Here is a 12,348-nt window from a genome sequence, read left to right on the forward strand (position 1 = left end):
TCATTCATTCATGCATGCATGCATACATAAATTACATGCTTTTTTATATATTGGTAAGACAGCTTTTCCTTTGATATATTGCATTAAAAAACATGACTAGTCTATTTTTAACGTTTTTCTTTCTTTTTTATCAAGGTTACATCATAATTGCATGTATGTTCCTCAGAATTTGTTTGGAACAGTAAAGTTCTTAAATCCATCACCAACATTTCTAAATTTTCATAGTCTCTACTTCAAATGTTGGCGCCTCTTTATAGTCGGCAGGGCCAATGTGATTAGTATAGAAATTATCACCAGAATTAAATTTTTGTTTTTGCAAGTGTTAGATTTTCTATATCACCAGTTAGGTGTTTCTTTTCATTCTTGATTTTTGTATATGGTCTGTGTGTTTATGGAAGCACTGTGATATATATCATGGCCATTGTTAATCATCTAAATTTGAAGGAAATTCTGTAAAGTATAAACATGTAGCCTCCTGTTTTCCTGTCTACTTTCATCTTGTGTAGAGTCATGCATTGCAGGTGCTTCTTGCTTTCAGTGCATAGTGAGCTGGCAGAAAGTGACTTATGTGTATGGGCAATATAACAGTTGTAGTCATGAAGTTAATAACTTTTCCATTTACAATCAAATTTATAAATGACATTGGTCACTAACAACTTGCCTCCTGGTTTGTTATTGATAAGGTTAACAATTGTAGTGCTTTTTGCAGTATATTTTAGCACTAATTTCTGATTTGAAATAATGCATTTTGTTCTGCTTCAAGAGGTCTTTGATCAGGTCTTCTTTCATTTGTTGCATAGTGTGTATTTGATTCATATAGAACATTTTATATATGGTTTCTGTATTTTTAACAGATGTGGTTTACGTGTTTTTCTGTATAATATTAATAGGTGTGGTTCATGTATGGTTTGTCTATTTTTAAAACAAATTTGCATTTTTCACAACACTCATAAGGTTCATGGAACCAACAGATGATGATTTAGAATTTGCATTAACATTATATTTCAAAGAAAATAGACCGAGATTGTCTTTAGCTTTGCTTATTTTCAAAAGAGTTTGCATATCAAACACCACATTCTTCCCAATTTCTTGCCAACAAAACACTGGCCTATAACTTTCTTATAAGTTCTGGTTTCTTGTTCACAGAGAGGGCTACATGCCTCTTTCATTACATTATTATTCTCTTTTGAAATCATGATGTAAAACACAAGACTAAATGAAGTCTAATCAGTTAAACATCTGCAAAAATTGTAGAATAATACAACACGGATACTTGAAAACAGAGGTGGAAGTCAATACTAGTAATATCTCGTTTCACACACAAGAAGTCAATACCAGTAATATCTCTCTTCACTAACAAGCTTAAATGAGTATATTTGTATAGTAAAGATGGAACTGGAGGATTCAGTGTCTAACAATGATCTCGTGAGAATCACACAAATATACATGGATTATAACAATACACTGATACAAATATATGTCTCAATACATATAAATACATATAAGTAAAAAATGGTTGTCACTTTGGTTGAATAGAGAAGGATTCAAGTTATTTAATCAACAGAATTACCTCTGCATTATATTATAATGGTAATGACATGAGCAGACATTTGTAACCCTAGCATAATCTTCAGGTAAACTTAGTAACACAAAAGTACAGCTACAATCTATTCATAAGACTTTCAAGCAGCTTCAATGTTCCTTGTTTCACACATAAGGCTGAGGTAAATACAAGTTTGCTGTTCAAAGCAAAGTGCATTACTGGACTGAATCTAGAAACTACAAATTCACAGCAGACCTTTAAACCAATCCATCATGCTGACATCATCAATTAATGTCCATGTTCCATACTGGTATGGGTTGGATGGTTTGACAGGATCAGATGAGTGCAAGGGTAGCATTGTGCTCCATAGTCTGCTTTGGCATGGTTTCTATAGCTGGATGTCCTTCCACATGCCCACCACTTTACAGTATGGACTGAGTGCATTTTAGGTACCACTAGCACTATTGAGGTCACCATGCAGCTCACAAGATTATGAAACCCCAAAGTGGAGGGTACTGCTTAATGAAAGATAAGGGTTAAAGCGTGAGAGAAAGGAGTGGGACAGAGCAGGTGGTTGTTGTAGGAGCTATATGTCTACTCACAATTATGAGAGTGAGAAAGAAACAGTAAGAGCTGCAATGAGATAATTAGTGAATGATAAACATACATGCTGCACAAGCATTTATGTATTACATACACTATTTATTGTGGGAATTGTAAAGTTCAAGGTCTCACAGTAACCAAAAGCTTCACCCAAGAGGGAATATGAGTTGATGGTGCATAAAGAAAATAGAGAGATTTTTGCAGAATTTAAGGATAGTGTAGGTGGACTGAGGAAAATTTTTTTTTTTTTCTGAGAGAAGGGGAATGTTGGTTTCATTATTTTTAGCTTATTTAGTTTCTTTATGTAATTTTCCACCAGCTTTTAAATATTTATGTATGCTGTTTGGATGTGCATACATGTATGTGTGTTTGTGTATCAGGGTGTATATGAGTGTAAATATGTATGAGGCTACTTGTGTGTTCAAGGGTGGAGTTGGTGGATGATTAATTGAATCAACTTTGAAATTTTTTTTTATTTTTATCATTGATAGTAGTTAGATTTCAGATCTCAGAAATAACAAGGAGTGGATAACAGATGATGGCCAGGAAGAGTAAGTGTGTGAGTGTAATATGTATAAGTGTGCTCTTCATTCACTTGGCTGCACATGTTTCTCTGTATTTTCATATATATATATATATATATATATATATATATATTATATATATATATATATACTATTATTGTCATTTAACATCCCTTTTTTCCATACTGGCATGGGTTGGATGGTTCAACAAGAACAAATGACCTAGAGGGCTCTGCCAGGGTCTTTGCTTTGGCATGACTTCTACAGCTGGATGCCCTTCCTAGCACCAATCAGTTTACAGTGTGTGCTGGGTGCTTTTTACATGCCACCATCACAGGTGAGGTCACCAAGTGCCCTCAAGATAAGACTCCTCAACTGAATAGGGTAGAGACTGGAGAAAGAAACCATGATAGAGGAAGAGGTGCATATATGGCTTGCCCACCAGAAAAGTGAGAAAGAGTGAGAGAAGAAAGAGGTGTGAGGTCCAGGTACAATGTGAATATGAGACAGAACAGGGAGTGCACTGAATGAAAATAGTAGGACGTGATTAGAGATAAAGGAATGAGTTCAACAAAAAAATATCAGTTCAGTGTAGAAGGAAGAGAAGAAAGTAGATGAGTTGTGGAGGAAGGCTTGACAGAGCCTCAATACCACACACACAGACAACACACATTTTGTTCGTATTTGTGTATGCAATTAAAGACCAAAAACGTTAACAAGCTGAATAGTGTGTGTACACATTTGTGTGTGTGTGTGCTCACTTCTCTGACCACACCATTTTCAAATTCAATATTACAAATATACCTCTGACTACATGATACTACAGCAAACAATGGTTTGTGCAAATATCACAATCCCATGAATCTTGTACATGCACAAACCTGCCAATGTTGTAGGCAATGTGCAAATGTATTAATGTCCATATGCAACAATGCAGTACAAGTGGAAGACAATATAAAGCTGCTGTCAATAAAAAGGAATTTGGGAGAATTGGAAGAAGGTGAAGAATATGGAATACACGAATAACAACATGAAAAAATTTACAGCTTTTTAATCCTTTTCATAGCAACCAGCTTAAAACTGGCCATGGTTATATAAACTTCCAGCTATGAAATTATCTGAATTAAAACCTTCCACCAAAATCCCATGTTAATTTGTTCCAAACACCAAACCTATATGGACAATGTTATTTTACTAAATTTTTCATTATTTCCAAAATTAATTGAAATACAGGCAGTGTATTTCAATAGAAATATGGTAATGAAAGGGTTAAAGGATTTACTGCACTTCATTATCAATCAAGAAATTGTTCTTTTGCAAACATCAATTAATCTCACAAGCAATATCCTGTTCTGGCATGGCTCCCTTTAGATTACGATTCTTATTTGGAAAATTTTTCACAAGCAAAATAAAATGATGACAACTGCAATTGCTGTGATCTTCCAAATCATTGTCAACAAAGAAAGATAAATCCAGCTAAAAATTGACAGAGTTGCAGACTTGGTTTCCTTCAACGTTATCTTGGATAACATTCACTTTCTGACAAGAACAATAATGAAATTCATTACACTGATATATTTTTATCCAATTTGCTGCTATTGTTATTTAGACTCAGATCAAATTTGATCAAGTATCTCAGCTATAACCCACCTATTATTATTTAGGGGTATGTAGCACTACCTCATCTAATATACCTATCTTTTATTTAAGATGGAAGGGTGTGATTTACAGGATATATGGTTGCTCTTTCCAACAGATTAGAGCACCATTTAATCCTTCAGTATTTAAACTGGCCATATCCAGTTCAAATAATCTACATGTTTTTTGTTCACACCAGTCATATCCAGTCTCTCACGCCTATCCTACAATGTCCGTCTAAAAATAACAATCACATCATCAAGCTCGCAAAACTGCAAGATAATGCATGATTAATTCAATGCTATTTGAATAAACATTATGTTTGACAGAGTAATCTAAATGTGAAAGGGTTAAATGATTCTTTATTGACCCAGCCAACCAACAATGCATTACTGTGATAACAACTGTGGGATAAAGGTTTTATTATTGACTACAGATATCAATTCAATCAATGGATATGTTTGAATGTCTTATAAGGAAAGCCAGATAATTTTGCATGCTCCCATCTACATGAATAACAACTTACACTTAGTTTGCAGTTGAAAGGTAAGCTGGAGAAAACTTTTGTTTGGTCATTTATTTCTACCTTTTCCATATAAACATGGGTTGGATGGAGTCTAGATATGATATTGTCACAAACCTTTAGCTGTTTTTTAAATGAGGGATTTTTTTCTACAGGTTTTTGAAAACATAGACAAGCTGGTCATAATGTGAACATGGAACATAAATTTCCTATTGCTTAGAAAGTGTCAAGTAAAGTTGTGGCATATTAACATTCACACACAACAGACTGCCTATAATCTCTTTGTGACACATTCACTCATAAGACATCTAACAATAAAACAATTGTTCTGTTCAGCAAAAACCCACCCCTAGTAATAGAAGAAAAAGAAAAGATTTTTTAACCAAGAAGAAAGGCAATCTCAATGACTCTTTACAGGATTCTTTGAGATTAATGTAAGGAAGAGAAGAGGGTATTCTGAAACCAGAGACATGACCTAAATGCTTACAACTAAGTGTACTCTGCTAAAAGAGTCCAAGGAGTAAGATGGTGGTGTCAAACTGAATGATAGATCATACCTACCTACCAACCAAGGATATTGTGGAATTTGAACTTAAAACAGAAAGCGTTAGAACAAATATCACAAAGAATCAGTCTAACATTCTCACAGTTTTCTCAGTCTATCACTTTCAAAATATGGAAAGAGAAACGATAACAACAAAGTCTTGTTCGCCCAGGTTAACGTTCTAGAGCAGATTTATGGTCAAAGGCTTTCCAAGTGTCTTATTTTGAGAAATTGCATATCTGAGAATAGCTTATCCAGTGATCTTACGTATTATGTATATATAATAGGCAGACAGCAAAAGGGGAGGAAAACAATTGCAGTAAACCAGTCTTCATTTCGTAAAAAAAAAACGCCCAAACTTTATGTCTCTGAAAACTCTTGCTACGCAAACTCTTGAAAGTTGTGAAGAGATTGTCTTAAAATCCATGCATGCCCTTTCCATTTTGTCATTTTGTTCGCATGTAACGCTATGCCGTTTGGGATCCACAAAATGTGGACTATGGTTTTATCGTGTAATATTTAGTCAAGCAGTTGTATTGTTTCGCTTTGTTGTACCATTATATGTACAAATAACGAAAGATCGTTGATTTTTTTTTTTTTATCTAATGTATCCTTCCGTTTTTTTTTTTTTTAATGACTAGTATAGTTTTGAGGGAGTTGTGGCTGTTATTTCTAACTGCAAAGTGAACCACGTTTTAAGACTCTCCCAACTGGCTCGAAAACTAAATAAGGTTGGGTGGGCAGAATGTGCTTTTGTCGAAGTATTAACTTCTCACTGTATAAAGAGTTGTCTTCATGCTCCAACAAATGTTTAAAAAGTTGCTAAACTACAAAAACAGCTTGCCGTGTAATTTACTAGCAAAAAAGAAAAAAAAAAAAAGCAACATCAACAGAACGGAGAGCAATCCAATTCTATAGTTCGAAACGTCTATTAGTTTCTGCTAGAAATAGTAAGGAGGGAGCCCCTCTAAGTAGTTGTTCAACGTGCTAGAAATAGCAGTCAAGGCAATGGATAACGTGTTCCTGGATACACTTTTACTGAGGAAACGACAGAATGGTTACGGTAGAAATACATTTGATCAAAGGACTACTGCTCGATCAGGATTGATCTGGGCTCAACAAAAAACAATGACATTTTCCGAAATAAGGGTCTGCGGGGGTTTCACGTCCTACTGGAAATAGCAGTTATATCTCTTATATATCACACACTTCCGATTTAAAGATATGGTCATAACACAATTGTTAATGTAGTTCTAGATATACTATGCCTAAATTTTTTTTTTAAAGACGGGATGGTCATGATTAGAGAGGCTTTGATTATGATCAAAGTTATCCAGACGAATAATCACTGTGAAAGTGAGAAAAACTACAAATATTCATTATTTTAATTTAATTAATGGAGAGTAGGGGGTGAGTAAAAGGCAAGGTGGAGTATAACGGACTTTTTTGTTTCTTAATAAAGCATTGCCTTTGATTTATATAAATAAACCTGCAATCGCATTCATAAACACCAATCCCACCTACACATTCATACAAGCATGTATACGCACGTACACACACATACACACACACACACGCACACATACACACACACGCACACACACACACATACCCGTTCTTTAAACTCTTGGAGATAGAAGCCGCCATACCTTTGGAAGCCGGCACAGCTTTCCGGTTTTGTAAATTTTTGTGTAGGTGATAGTGTGTGTGTGTGTGTGTATGTGTGCGTGTGTGTGTGTGTGTATGTGTGCGTGTGTGTGTGTGCGTATGTGTGTGTGCGTGTGTAAGTATGATTAAGTGCGTGTGAATGGATGAACATAATATGTGGTATAGTATGCAAGGCAAGCCTGAACTGAAAAATATGTATATAATCGCTTGTGTTTGTATGTGTGTGTGTGTAGCTTTGTACATAATTGAATAGATTAACTGTGTGTGTGTGTGTGTGCGCGTGAGAGAGTACGTGCAAACATCCTAGCAAATATATCTGCGCACGTGTACACACCTGTGAGTAGAGAGCTATGTGGGTGTCACGAGAAACATCCGTAGTTGTTTGTCTAAATGCCTCCTGCCTTTTGTGTCTAACAGTGTTTGCGCGCGCGCGCGCGAAAGCATATGCGTTATATGCAGCCCTGGATTAACAATTAAGTGAAATGAGCACGTGCTTTAGGGCTCCAAAGGAGGAAGGGTGGGGTGGAGTACTAGAGATTTTTATGCTTTTTCTCCTCTTTCTCGCCACCAGTGGCTGATTTATTACCATAAAAACAAATGTGCAGATGAACCAAGGGGCTCTACAATAAATGAGAAAAAACAAACATATATACTAATAGAATATTATCTTCTTGATTCAGGATTGATATTATTCCTGGTAGAATTTAAGTGAGTAGCGGGTTACTATCTGTAACTTAAGCTGTCCCCATGATTTCATTCAGCCATCAAGTACTTAAAACCCTTCTGATGATCTTCCTGGTAAACATTATTATAATTATTATATTTACGTTCTGAGTTCAAATGCTGTCGAGGTCGATTTCGTCAGTCATCCTTTCAGGGCCGACAAATGAACACGACGAGAGTCGACGTAAACGGGTAGCCCTTCCTCCAAAATTTCAGGATATGTGCCTAGGATCGTCAGAAAGCCGGGCAAAACGCTTAATGCACTTCGTCCAAATTCCGCCGTGGTCGACTTTGCCTTTCATCTTTTCGGGGTCGATAAAATTAGTACCAGTTGATTAACTGAGGTCGATGAAATCGACTTACCCGCTTCCACCGAAATTGCTGGTCTTGTGACAAAATTTGAAACCATTATTATTATTATTATTATTATTATTATTTCGCCCGTCGCTACGTTTCTGGGTTCAAATTTCGCCGAGGTCGACTTTGCCTTTCATCCTTTCTGGATTGATAAATTAAGTACCAGTGAAACACTGAGGTCGATATAATCCCCCCCCCCCACACACACACACACAATGGCTGTCCTTGTGGCAAAATCTGAAACCATTATTATTAATTATTATTATTATTATTCCGCTGGGGTAGATGAAATAAGTGCCAGTTGAGCACTGGAGTCGATGTAATCGACTTATCTCCTCCATTCGAAATTACTGGCCTTGTGCCAAAATTTGAAACCGTTATTATTATTATTATTATTATTATCATTATTATTATTATTATTATTATTATTTCAGATATAATGCCTTGCGGTATTTGTTCCGGCTCTCTGTGTTCTGAGGTCAACTTTGCCTTCCATGCTCTCGGAGATCGATAAAATAAAATGCCAGTCAAGTACTGTGATCAATGATATCGACTATACCCACTTCCCTCAAAATTGCTGGCCTAGTGTCTGAACACACACACAAACACGTATATATATTCTGAACACGGGAATACAACAAAATTGGATTCTGGCAACTGGCTGGCACACAGAAACCTCTGCCGTGAGCCAGTGACAGTTGTACGTCAGTCACTGTTAGTAGTGTGTGTGTGTGTGAGAGAGAGAGAGAGAGAGAGAGAGGGAGGGAGGATATCAAGGTCTGTCTTAGTCTCAATGTAGCTATTGAATGTTGTAAGCTTGTGAAATGCTGTAATCTGTAGTTTGTTCATTGCTTACGTAAAACACTCAAGTAGTAACACGGATCGTTAAAATACACCTCGAAAATTCGAAATACAGACACACACACACACACACACTATCATTCTTACATGCATGTCATTTTGTTCATGTACAATATTTTGGGTGAGCTTTTCGAACTTAAGATTGCTTGATCTATGCTAATGACTCCAAGTAACAACCTAAGTTACTGACTTTGCCATTAAATTAATTAGTTTATATTTACAAAAATAAGAAGGTATATGATATTGTATCTAACTATAATATAAACATAACACGTTACTCTCTCTCTCTCTCTCTCTCTCTTCATATATATATATATATAGATAGATATATGCAAAAATTGGTTAAATAGCAATAGATAGCAATTGTAGGTGACAATATTTGAATGTTACCAAAAGTAGAGGAGAATGGCTCACATAAATTTTTAACATTAAGGACATAAATCGCACAGATGAGCTTTCATTCTTAGCTGAAGCATTTGAAAATCCCAGCAGAATAAACTATGCAAACAAGACAACCTGGATACTTTGTCTCTGTAAAGTATAGCAGCAGATTAATTTTGAAGACTTTCCCCAATTTTAAACAAAAACAAACAAACAAACAAAAAAGCAGCAGAAAACTTTTTTAAAGTATAAAATAAAGTTATAAGCCAGCATTTTAAATCTTTTTAACCATATATGTTGAAATGAAATTATGTAAAAAATTACCACCAGCATCGATTAATCGCTCTTAGTTTCCCTTAAAAACAGGGTCTTTTTTTTTAATAACTGTAAAATGTTGAGAAATTTGCATCGCCGACCACTTTCTGTTGCTTACACTGCGTAAGACTATTTTAGTATTTGAATAAATTTAAAGAAAAAAAAAAACTGGTTATATTTCAATATTGTTGTGGGGGTCTGACCAGGAAGAATTTTTTAAAAATTTTATCTATCATTTCACATTCAGCAGCACTTAAGTCAGTTGTACAATGAAAAAGTCGAGAGATCTACTGCTGGACTGAGGGCTTAGGGCATCAGATGGCCTTAATCCGGGCCTGAGTAAACAAATGTGTGTGTGTGTATTGTGTCGAGAGAAAGACTGCGTTTATCTAACTGCGTGCATATGAAAGCGGCTGTGTGTGTAGGTGTACGTTCATGTGCGTACATAAATGCCCGGGTACGGGTGGGCACAAGTACGTTAATACGTGTGTACACGTGTTTTGATGTAGACGTGTATTTGTGAACATACGAGCGTACAGAGAATAAAACAGTAACAGCTACAGTTGTTGTCAGAGTAAGAGAGAGTAGAATGATAGAGAAAAGAAGAAAAACATGGAGAGAGTGAGGGGGGCAGTGATGGTGAATGTGTGTGTAGAGAGAGAGAGAGAGAGAGAGAGAGAAAGATAAGAAAAATACGGTAGGCGAAATGGAGATAGATAGATAGACAGATAGATAGATAGATAGACAAATAGATAGATAGATAGATAGATAGATAGATAGACAGACAGATAGATAGATAGACAGACAGATAGATAGACAGACGGACAGATAGATAGATAGACAGACGGACAGATAGATAGATAGACAGACGGACAGATAGATAGACAGACGGACAGATAAAGGAGCTAGGAAGCGGTTCTTCAAAGAATTTGGACAACTCCGTTGAGAGAACCTTAGACTGAAATGTCAGAATCTTCACTAATCGCAGCAACTTTACTGACAGACACCTACAAATTGTTGGATGGTTTAAACAAATAGAAGAAGGAACAGGTCCCCACCATTTGCTTCGGTTTTGCTTGTTCCTTCTCAACCAGCATTTTCGGTCCTTTGAAATGGGTTTTCCTAACTACCTTGGCGATAAGATGGGGGAAGGACGATAAGGGATATCCAACACCAAAACTGTCATCTTACAGCAGACATACCTGTCACTGGGTTGTGTGTAGAACATGGATGGAAGGAGAGATAGAGAGAGAGAGGAGGGAAAGGAGAAATGGCAATGCGAATGTGAAGGGGCGAAAACGGTAGGAGAAGGATAGAGAGCACCCAGTCAGAGAGTTGTGATAGCAAAAAAGATACGGACAAAGAGACGTGGTGAGTGGAAAATGAGAGAGTAAATTAGGCAGAGCGTGGGAGAGCAAGGAAGAATTAGGAATCAAAGCGTGTGTATACTTGCATCCGTGTGTGTACGGATGAATGTGCACCCGCGGGGAAAGCAAGAGACGTGAGTGGAGAGTGAGATGAACACGTCTGCGACGGGAGAGATAACTCTCTCTCTCCCTCTCATATATATATATACATATATATATAAATATATATTATATATATAATATATATTATATATATATATATATATATGGGAGAGGACTGTACGCAAGGCAGGATAGTGTGTGTATGTGGGGGGAGAGAGAGGCAAGAAACACACACGTACGTGTGTGTGTATGTGTTTATTGGTAAAGAGATAAGGCGAAATGAAAGGATAAAAACAAAATATATAAACTTAAGGTGGGAGAAAAACGGTAATATAACGTGATAAAACCTATGTATAGCAGGACACATGTGTGTGTGGGGGGGAGAGGAGCGGGGGAATACAGGCACCAGGGGAGGAGGGGTGGAGGGTTTACAGAACAAATGATAGTTCGGTATGGAAGCTTGAACGTATGTACGTGTATGGGTGTCTGCATGAAAGACAGAGAAAGATACAGCGAGTAGATAGTGTATGAGGTGATAGATAGATAGATAGATAGCAAGAAGAAAGAGAGAATAGACAGAGCAAGAGAGGATGACAGAAAAAGGTAGAAAGCGAGGGAAAGAGAGAACAGAAGAAGCGATGATTATATATATATATATATATATATATATATATATATATATATATATATATAGAGAGAGAGAGAGAGAGAGAGAGCGAAAATGGATAGATATATGTAGAAAGAGGGTAAAAAACAAGAGCGAAATAAACAGACACAGAAGGATGACAGTTTTTTTTTTTAACACGAAAGACTGAACGTACAAGATAGATGTTCTGCATATGTCTACGTGTATGGGTGTATATGGGTGCTGAGGTATGTACGATTACGTGTGCACGTTGGTTGTGTGTGTGTGTATATGTGTGTGCAGAAATACCAACTCAGTGGAGCGATATATAACGCAGTTTCAATGACAGACCTACATATATTAACTTGTATAGATATGTATACTTACGTGTGTGTGTGTGTGTGTGTGTGTGTGTTAACCAGAACACTCGTCTCTCGGTCGTCATTAAGCCTTAACTATAACCATCAGCAGTCACACACACACAACTAAACACACACATATACACATACATGTCGGCGTTGAGACACAAAACACTTTTGTCGACGTGTGGGTGTGTCCGTGCATGTACACCTAA

At 36.5% G+C, this 12,348-nt stretch overlaps 1 protein-coding gene across 7 annotated transcripts in view; it reads right to left on the bottom strand.

Annotated features, from left to right (window-relative positions):
- The window catches only part of LOC115209715 (zinc finger protein 236), a 217,776-nt gene that overhangs the window by 143,830 nt on the left and 61,598 nt on the right, over positions 1-12,348 (bottom strand). The window lies entirely within an intron of this gene.

Source organism: Octopus sinensis, linkage group LG3, assembly GCF_006345805.1.
Source record: "Octopus sinensis linkage group LG3, ASM634580v1, whole genome shotgun sequence".
NCBI lineage: Eukaryota > Metazoa > Mollusca > Cephalopoda > Octopoda > Octopodidae > Octopus > Octopus sinensis.